Source organism: Gymnoscopelus braueri (genome assembly GCF_963280865.1).
Source record: "Gymnoscopelus braueri genome assembly, chromosome: 19".
NCBI classification, from domain to species: domain Eukaryota; kingdom Metazoa; phylum Chordata; class Actinopteri; order Myctophiformes; family Myctophidae; genus Gymnoscopelus; species Gymnoscopelus braueri.
The window spans coordinates 41,295,870-41,305,657 of NC_137621.1; the positions used below are offsets into that span (position 1 = coordinate 41,295,870).

The window sequence follows — 9,788 nt, forward strand, 5'->3', positions numbered from 1 at the left end:
TTGAGGCTTTGTGCCACTTTATCCTGTGTCTCTTTGGTACAGAGCTGGCAGCGCTGTTTGACTAAAGCTAAGTTAGCTGCTAAGCTAAATGGTAAGGCTATGTTGTTCAGGCAACAATAACGAGTTAAGACGTTTAGCTAAATAACCGAGCGAAAGAGTCACCACGAAGTAGAAGCCGCTTCACTTTCCTTACTCCGCTGCCGTTAAAACAAAATGAAGCTGTCACAAGCCCCCGATAATATTGAGACATTTTTGTTATTGCGATATCGCGATAACGACATTATTGTTACATCCCTAATGTTGAGACGTTAGTAAAACATACAGTATATAACACTAGTACTGTGCACACCGACTAGCCAGCATAGAACACACATAGAGAAATAACATATATCATAAACAATGGCAGTATAGAAGGTGAAATTACACTATGTTGTAGCTAGCTACCAAAATCCGTCTCCGTCCTCGTCTCCAAAACCAAAGCGCAGTCACCAGGTTGATGATGATAATGACGATGATGAGGGAGAGATATGGATGATAAAAGAGGCTCAGAATGAACTCAGGTCCCACACAGTAAAATCCTCAGCGTTAATTTATCCATGTGTAGCTCAGAGATAGTACAAAATACATTCTCTCTGAGTTAATTGAACACTCCAGATTGTACAGTGCAGGGTCACGGAACAAATCAAATTGCATACAACTCGCACTGCATGCAGCTTTTGATAAGCATGAGGGAGGTTCCTGAACTGTCAGCCATTGTGTACGGATGCAGTGCAATTGGCAGTCCTTGCAGAGTCTCGCAGACAGAGTCTGCAAAGAAACTAAACACGTTCCGTCTCCCCCTTTTGTGTCCTCTCGACACCAACAGTTGTGTAGCCTCTACATTAAACAATGTAGAAAGAAGACACGTCTCAGAAAACAGAAGGCGGTCGTGCGTCTCTGAGGTCGCATGAGGAACGCTATATGGACAGTGCCTGCAAATGCAAACTTCGTCTTGCTAGCAAAAAAGTGGAGTCTTTTGTTAAACAAGTGCATAGAGACTTGATGAAAAAATATATGTATAATTTTGGTCTGATAAACACAAATTCAATCATACATACAGTATAATTGCATACATATTATTGCAGTGTTTCTCAAAGTGAGGTCCAGGGACCCTCTCGGTTACTTATGGAGAGTGAACAAATGGCACCAAATGGACCCGTTTGGCACTAAATGGTTCCTCAATGTTGGATCCGGTTTCCGGATCCCAATCCTAGCTTCAACTGAGCTACATTTACAAAGATGGCCTGTGCAATAAACACAGACCACCTGGTACAAATGAAACAGCACCGCCACCGTTGATTACTAATGGGAATCATGCAGCACATTTCTGACTGTGACAGTAGACATTGTTTCCCCCAAAATAAAACGTAATCTAATAAAAATTCAAGGGCTTCTAAAAACATAAAGCGCACACGCACACACACGCACGCACACGCACGCACACGCACACACACACACACACACACACACACACACACACACGGACACACACGGACACACACACACACACACACACACACACACACGGACACACACCGACACACACCGACATAGCCTGTAGAGGCAAATGCAGATGCAGAAACGTTAGTGCAATGCAGCCTAAAACTGTCTTTCTGTGTTGATTTGTCTGGGCTCCTAAATCTGGTTTGCGGGCAGAGATGATGGTGCCCACTCCATTCTTTTATGCAATGCAGCAGGTTTTTTCTGTGGGACGATGTATCCAACTTATCCCATGGGCAGGGTTACAATCACGTAAACAAGAGGTAAAGAAGAAGCGAGGGAAGTACGAGGGACGAGATCGGCTAGAGAAAATGGTGAAGGTTGAGGAACAAAACACAAAGAAAGAAAAATCAGGGGGGAAAAAAGGATTTCACCATTCTACAGGCTTAACCCATTAAGACCGGGAACGCATCTGTGTCATTTTAGATTTATTTGGCTATTCAAAAATAGCAGATATACAAGCTCGCTATGAGCTTGTAGATCTGCCATTTTGTGCAAATCTTTGAATATATATTTTTTTAAAGCGAACATTTGTAACTCAAATCTTTGCTTCTGGGGATTTTACAAATGTCTTCTAAATGCTAACAGTTTTTTTTTAAACGCATGTTGCTGTAATATCAGTGGTTCTCAAACTTTTTCATGTCAAGGACCCCCAAAATGATATGTATTTGGCCGTGGACCCCCATCTCAAAATATTTTGTTCCAGCGATGCCCAGAAGTTGTAACATGAGTTACAAAATGTTCACTTAAAAACATACATATTCAAAGATTTGCACACATTATAAAGATTAGCGCACCGAGTGCCGTGCTACGAGCTTGTAGATCTGCTATTTTTAAATAGCCAAAGAAATCTTAAAACAACAGACAGCAAACTGTAGAGCAAAGCGTCTGATGGGAAGTCGCTTGCAAAGTTGAAATCTCATTGTGAGCCAGATAAGTTGTGTCCTAACCTGGGTAAAGGAAGAGGCCGTCCTTGATAGAGCACTTGTTGGAATGTGATGCTAGGTCTGATAACAGTCTAATCTAATATCTTGTGCTATTGCGGAAAAAGAAGAACACCAACACAGCCCAAATGTATTTTATTGGGCTGTTTAAAAAAAATAAAAATAAAATGAAACACGAAAAAAAAAAAAAAAAAAGGTTCAGAACCCAATATATATCATTATCTGAAGATTTGCAGCTCCATCCACTCCTTGTTTAACTTATAACTGAAAAAGGCTGTATCTCACTTCCAAAGCACTTTTTTTTTACTTTGAAGAAAATTAAAAATAATAATCGCACTGGCCAGATATAGCCAGAAATAATTCTGGCACTCAGTGAGTTAAGTAGGTAGTACGGTACTGTACTTAAGTATAATTTTGAGGTATATTTCCAATTTCCAATACTTTTACTTCTACTCCACTACATCTCAGAGCCAAATATTGTACTTTTACTCCACTACAATTATTTGAAAACTTAAGTTACTAGTTACTTCTCAGATATAAATTATTATTAATATATTATGAAACATGCGTTAACCACTTCAGCCCTATTTTATACCCAGGCTATTTGAAAATAGCCGATCTACAAGCTCACAACGCGCCGCGAGTGAGCTTTTAGATCAGCTTTTTTCTAATACTTTAGTACTTGTACTTTTAGTACTTTAAGTACATTTTGATGCCAATACTTTTGTACTTTAACTCACGTACATTTTTAATTCTGGACTTTCACTTGTTACAGAGTACTTCTATAATGCAGTATCGGTACTTTTACTTAAGTAAAGAATTTGAGCACTTTTTCCCACCACGGCCTACAGTCCACCGTTTCAGTGTTAAATACAGCTGAACTGATGAAAATGCAGGGGGAGAAAATAGGGTGGCCTGAGGCCTCACGGAGGGATAACTATCTGCAATGTTAGCCCAGGAGAAGCGTTTGATGTCTTCTGTAAAAATTGTTAAGAAATCCCACAGGGGACTGCCGTATGGGATTGATCCAGATCTCAGCAGAGCTAATTGCACAATTCTCCTCAGTGCTATCCCAGAGACATGGACCTAAGCCAGCCTGATCCCACTTGACTCTTTGTTTGATCACAGTGACCTAATAGCCACCCTATACCTACAGGAAACCCTGTCAGGGCTAACATGGAGGAATCCATGATCAAATCCAGACCATAGACATTTGAATCAAACACTTACGATTGAAAGTATGTATGAGTCTGTCTTTCTGTCTGGCAGTGGTTGTTTTACTTAAGTAAAAGTATCAATACTGCAATGTAGAAGTACTCTGTTACAAGTAAAAGGCCTGGGTTCAAAATGTTACTTGAGTGAAAGTACAAAAGTATTGGCATGAAAATATACTTAAAAGTACCAAAAGTAAAAGTACTAAAATGTTTGAAAATAGCAGATCTACAAGCTCACAACGCGTCGCGATGCGACGCGTTGTGAGCTTGTAGATCGGCTATTTTCAAATAGCCCATGTATAAAATAGGGCTGAAGTGGTCAATGTATGTTTTATAATATCATCATTTATATCTGAAATGTAACTAGTAACTAAAGTTTTCAAATAATTGTAGTGGAGTAAAAGTACAATATTTGCCTCTGAGATGTAGTGGAGTAGAAGTAACAGTATTAGAAATTGGAAATACTCAAGTAAAGCACAAATACCTCAACATTTTACTTTAGTAAATGTACTTAGTTACTTTCCACCACTGTCTGGGATAACATCTCTGGTGTGTGCTGACGGTAGTATATTCTATTGTGATTTAGCTTGACAAACGGTAGCATTGTGTTACCTTTTTTAAAGATTTGCCATTAGTTTGACAAGGCTGTTCACCCTCTGCATTTACTTCTGTATTAAGATATAAACAGAATAAGCACTAATGGCACACTGGGGTTTTAATTAAGTATTATGGCAAATTATAGATCCATACAATATCTACTGCATATTGTGTGACCAACTGATCTGAGAATAATGTTAAAAGAAGATTCTGTAATATTGACCCAAATGAGTTGTGCATATTTTTGACAATTTTATTCGATATACAGGTACTGAGGGAGATATACTGAGGGAGAAGACTCTTGCCTTCTGTGAATTGATAGATTCTACGGAAAAAACTAGCAGATACGGAGGTACAGTACGGCGGTGGTGTAAAGTAACTATGTACATTTACTTAAGTACTGTACTTAAGTACAATTTTGAGGTCTTTGTTCTTTACTTGAGTATTTCCAATTTCCAATACTTTTACTTCTACTCCACTACATCTAAGAGGCAAATATTGTACTTTTACTCCACTACAATTGTTTGAAAACTTTATTTACTAGTTACTTTGCAGATATAAATTATGATATTATGAAACATACATTAACCACTTTAACCCTATTTTATACATAGGATATTTGAAAATAGCCGATCTACAAGCTCACAACGCGTCGCGATGAGCTTGTAGATCTACTATTTTCAAACATTTTGTACTTTTACTTTTGGTATTTTAGTACATTTTGATGCCAATACTTTTGTACTTTTAATCAAGTAAATTTAGAATTCTGGACATTTACTTAAAATACGGAGTATTTTTATATCGCAGTATTGGTACCTTTACGTAAGTAAAGAATTTGAGTACTTTTTCCACCACTGCAGTACGGCCCCATCAAAGTGAGGGGGAAAAGTGCTCCAGTCTACAGTAGGCATCGGTAAAAAACGTGGGTGTCAGTCGACATTTTTCACTATGTTTTCTTTTTTTTCTCTCCATCTTCTCCCTTGGCTGCTCTGCAGCCAGAAAACATTACCGGGTGATGGTTTCGTTTGAAGACAGAGAAAGGAGAAAAAAAAAGAAGTAACAGAGAGACAAGAGAGAGAGAGAAAGATAGAGAGGATGGCAACAAGGGTATAACATCGTAGCTCAGGGGGGCTTATGAGTTTCGTTTCAGAGTCCTTCAGAGCCAAGCGGCCGCTGAAGGGATAGAGGGAAAGTGAGATATCAAACGTCTCCGGAGTGACGGGAGAGAAGAGAGAGGAGCAGAGAGGTGGAAGAGAGAAGAAAGGAGAGGGAGAACCCCCCCCCCCCCCCCCACCCTTCCATCCCCTCCCCGCGCGTTCCGTTTTTGTTTTTTTTCTCTCCTCTCCTCTCCCTCTCCTTTCCTCGCCCGCGTTTCAGCCGATGCGAGGGACGACCTTGCCGGGTAGAGCGCGGCGCTTCTCTCTCTTTTAAGTCCCACTCACTCCCTCTCCGCTTCCCTTTGAGGATCAGCCAGAGGGATCAGCAGAGGAGAGGAGAGATAGAAATAGAGGATGAGAGAGAGACAGGGAGAGAGAGAGAGAGAGAGAGAGAGAGAGAGAGAGAGAGAGAGAGAGAGAGAGAGAGAGAGAGAGAGAGAGAAAAGGACGTGGGAAAAAAGAAAGAAAGAAAGAAACTAAAAAGAACAGAAGGAACGGGGGGGAGAGAGATGAGGCCGAGAGGAGACAGGGTTAAGATTGAAATAAATAAATGAAAACAAACAAAAAAAGGAAGTTAAACTCTCAGAGAGAGAGAGAGAGAGAGAGAGAGATGCAGATCCAGGGGACCGAGCGAGACAGGTGCTTATATTCTCTCTCTCTTCACCAGGGCCCCTGTACAGAGGCCAGTGGATACAGTAAAGGGCAGCCACACAAAACGACTAACCAGCATGGGTCAGCAAAAGGACACACACACTATGCTAATGGCAGATCTACAAGCCCACAACGAGTTGCGCGTGCAACGTGTCGAGAGCTGGTCGAATTGGCTATTTCCGCCGCGCGACTCCATCGCACGATGAAGTATAAGTCGGGGCTTTACATGGTGTGGAAGCGCGGCGCAACCCGCTCCAACACACGATAACACTTAGAACACACACACACACACACCTCGTCTTCAAGCAACGGTTAACCCTTTAAGACCTGAGATTCCGATTCTACAAATGTCTTCTAAATCCTAACGGTTTTCTGAAAGACTATTGTTGCTATATCAGTGGTATCTCGTGTTCTTGCTTACTGTAAGTCGCTCTGGATTAAGAGCGTCTGCTAAATGGATAAACTGTAAACTGTTTTCAAACTTTTTCATGTCAAGGACCCCCAAAATGATATGTATTTGCCCGTGGACCCCCCATCTCAAAATATTTTTATCCAGGGACCCCCCATGAAGCAAAGATTCGAGTTAAACACAAAAATATACGCATTCAAAGAGTTGCCCAAATCTTCGCGATTTAAAAAAAAATAGCAGATCTATAAGCTCATAGATGAGCTTGTAGATCTGCTATTTTTTGAATAGCCCAAAGTATACAACATGGATAAAGTGCTCACACAGATGCGTTCCCCCGGGTTTGAACGGTTTAAATACATTAATTTTGCCCCCCCGGGGTCACGAATCAACGCACACCCACACACACACACGCACCGACACAAAACAACAACATGCACAAAAGGCATGCTGTATAGTCACACATGCCATGGCACGGCCCTGATATGCATATCTGCAAATATCTCAGTGAGAAGGAGAGCATAGTTTCATGCAGATGCAGAACCACTCTTCCTCGGAGGGCATCAGATAAAGGCAGGTTCGTTCTGTATAGCCCTCCTCTTCTCTTGTCTCTATCTTTCTCTCTCGTCGTCGTCCTCTCCCGCGGCGCAGAGCGCTCCCCCCCCTCCCCCCCCTCCCCCCCCCGCTCTCTCCTCTCTCTCTCTCCTGCCCGTAGCCTCCTTCTGTCTGTTCTCCTCATGCAAGCGGCTAGGAAGAGGAGGAGGAGGAGGAGGAGGAGGAGATGCCCCGTTCACGGCAACATCGTATAAGAGCAGCTTCTGGGTCTGGTCCGGGGGGGAGCGGGGGGTGGGGGGCCGGGGCAAGGTCACACAAGTCTCTATCCGTCTCTGTCTTTATGTCTTTCGCACGCACGCACGCAGGCGCGCGCGCAAACACATGTCTATCTTCCTCTTTCTGTCGCCTGTTCTATCTCTCTCTGACACGCACGCAAGCAAGCAACCACGCGCACACACACACACACACAGACACACACACACACACACACACACACACACAGCCGATCTACAAGCTCACAATGCGTCGCGAGTGTGAGCTTGTAGATCTGCTATTTTCAAATGTTATACATCCCGAAAACTTGTGAAATGGGACATTCTGCATAGTGAGTACTTTCCACTTTTGGTACTTTAAGTACATTTTGATACCAATACTTTTGAACTTTTACTCAGGTACATTTAGAATTCCAGACTTGTACACTACAGAGTATTTCTACATTAAAGTATTGATACGTTCATTTAAGTAAAAACATTGAGTACTTTTTCCACCACTGCACACACACACACACACACACACACACACACACACACACACACACACACACACACACAGTCTCTTTGTACATTATCTCTCACACACACACACACACACACACACACACACACACGCGCAACATGCATGTTTGTTCGCCATGCATGAGAGTGTCTCTACGGCGCTGCTCCATTGTGTTGCACAGGCACTAGCAAGATGCAAGTGGCTCGTGATGATGAAAAGCACTTGGCAATGAAGTGGATGAGCTAGGCCTTTGGAGAGGATATAGTCCATCAAAACACATGCAAAACATCCAGTGCATCACTACGCACAACATCACACATCTATCCAACAACAGGAGAGAGGAGCAGGGTTGCCAGATCTGCTTATTATAATTTCCCCGCAAGATTGATTTGAAAATAGCCGATCTACAAGCTCACAACGCGTCGCGATGCGACGCGTTGTGAGCTTGTAGATCTGCTATTTTCAAATAGTTGTTGATGTATTATGTCAAAAGTGCTCATGTGGCCCATAGTCGCTTCTTTTGTGGGCTGGTTTTCCTAGACCTGGTTGCTTGTTTCTCTCACAGAATCTGGCAACACTGGAGAGGAGGCAGGAGTGGTGTGTGCGTGCCCGTGTGCGTGTGTGTGCATGCTTGTACAGAATGAATTGTCGAGTGAGACAGACATATATTATATAGAGAATGACCCCGTTGTGAAGATGGAAGGAAGGGGGAAAAAACAACAACAACATGGGAAGACGAGAGTAAGGATTTGACTACAGGAAGAGATACCCCCCCCCCCCCCCCCACAGATAAACAGAGAGAAAGACCCAAGTCAAAAAAAGAGACCGCGAGACGAGGACGAAAGGACAATATTGGGGTGGATGAGACAGAGGGGTTAGAGAGAGAGAGAGAGAAGGACAGAGAGAGAGAAGAAGAGAGAGAGAGAGAGAGAGAGAGAGAGAGAGAGAGAGAGAGAGAGAGAGAGAGAGAGACAGAGAGAGAGAGAGAGAGAGAGAGAGAGAGAGAGAGAGAGAGAGAGAGAGAGAGAGAGAGAGACACAGAGAGAGAGAGAGAGAGAGACACAGAGAGAGAGAGAGAGAGAGAGAGAGAGAGAGAGAGAGAGAGAGAGAGAGAGAGAGAGAGAGAGAGAGCAAGCAGAGGCCTTAACCTGGTGTGACGGGCGTGTGCTCGTAAATAAACATCAGACTGAGATTATTCTGAGCACGAACGCCCAGACTGTGGCGCCCTGAGGTCCATACCTGACATACACACATGTGCACAACTGCACACACACACACACACACACACACACACACACACACACACACACACACACACACAATGTACTCTTACGCAAACACACAGAAGACAAACCTCAAACCAGCGCTCACACGCTCACACACACACAAATGCGTAACGCGCACGAGCACAAACGCACGACGACACCAAACCAACACACGTTGTGTACATGTGTGCAGACATGCATGCATGCATGCATGCACACAAGCAAACACATGCATATTACTGTATGTGCATGTGTATCTGACACACCTGAGCGCACACACACATGCAGACACACGCCCACACACTCTAAAATGTGCCAGACAGAATAACACGAGAACAACAGACACATGTAGGAACGGTGCGATGCTAAAGTACGCCCACAGACGCACATAAACTATTCTGCACAAAGCAGAACGCACAGACACACACTCACACACACACACACACACACACACACACACACACAGGTTTGTATTAATACACTTGTGTTTTTTGAATTTTAGGACGGCATTGAAAATTGCTGAAAATAGCCACACAAAAGATGCAGATCTACAAGCAGTGTCGTAGTTGTGAGATTCTAGATTGGCTAGTTGTCGGTGTGACATCCGCCACACAACTGAGTATAAAACAGTGTGTGCGTGTGCGTGCACACACACACGCACGCTGTCTGTCTGCAGACATCCAGTC

General features: G+C 43.0%; 1 protein-coding gene across 1 annotated transcript in view; it reads right to left on the minus strand.

Moving 5' to 3' along the window:
- babam2 (BRISC and BRCA1 A complex member 2) overlaps positions 1-9,788 on the minus strand; it is a 122,765-nt gene that overhangs the window by 16,722 nt on the left and 96,255 nt on the right. The window lies entirely within an intron of this gene.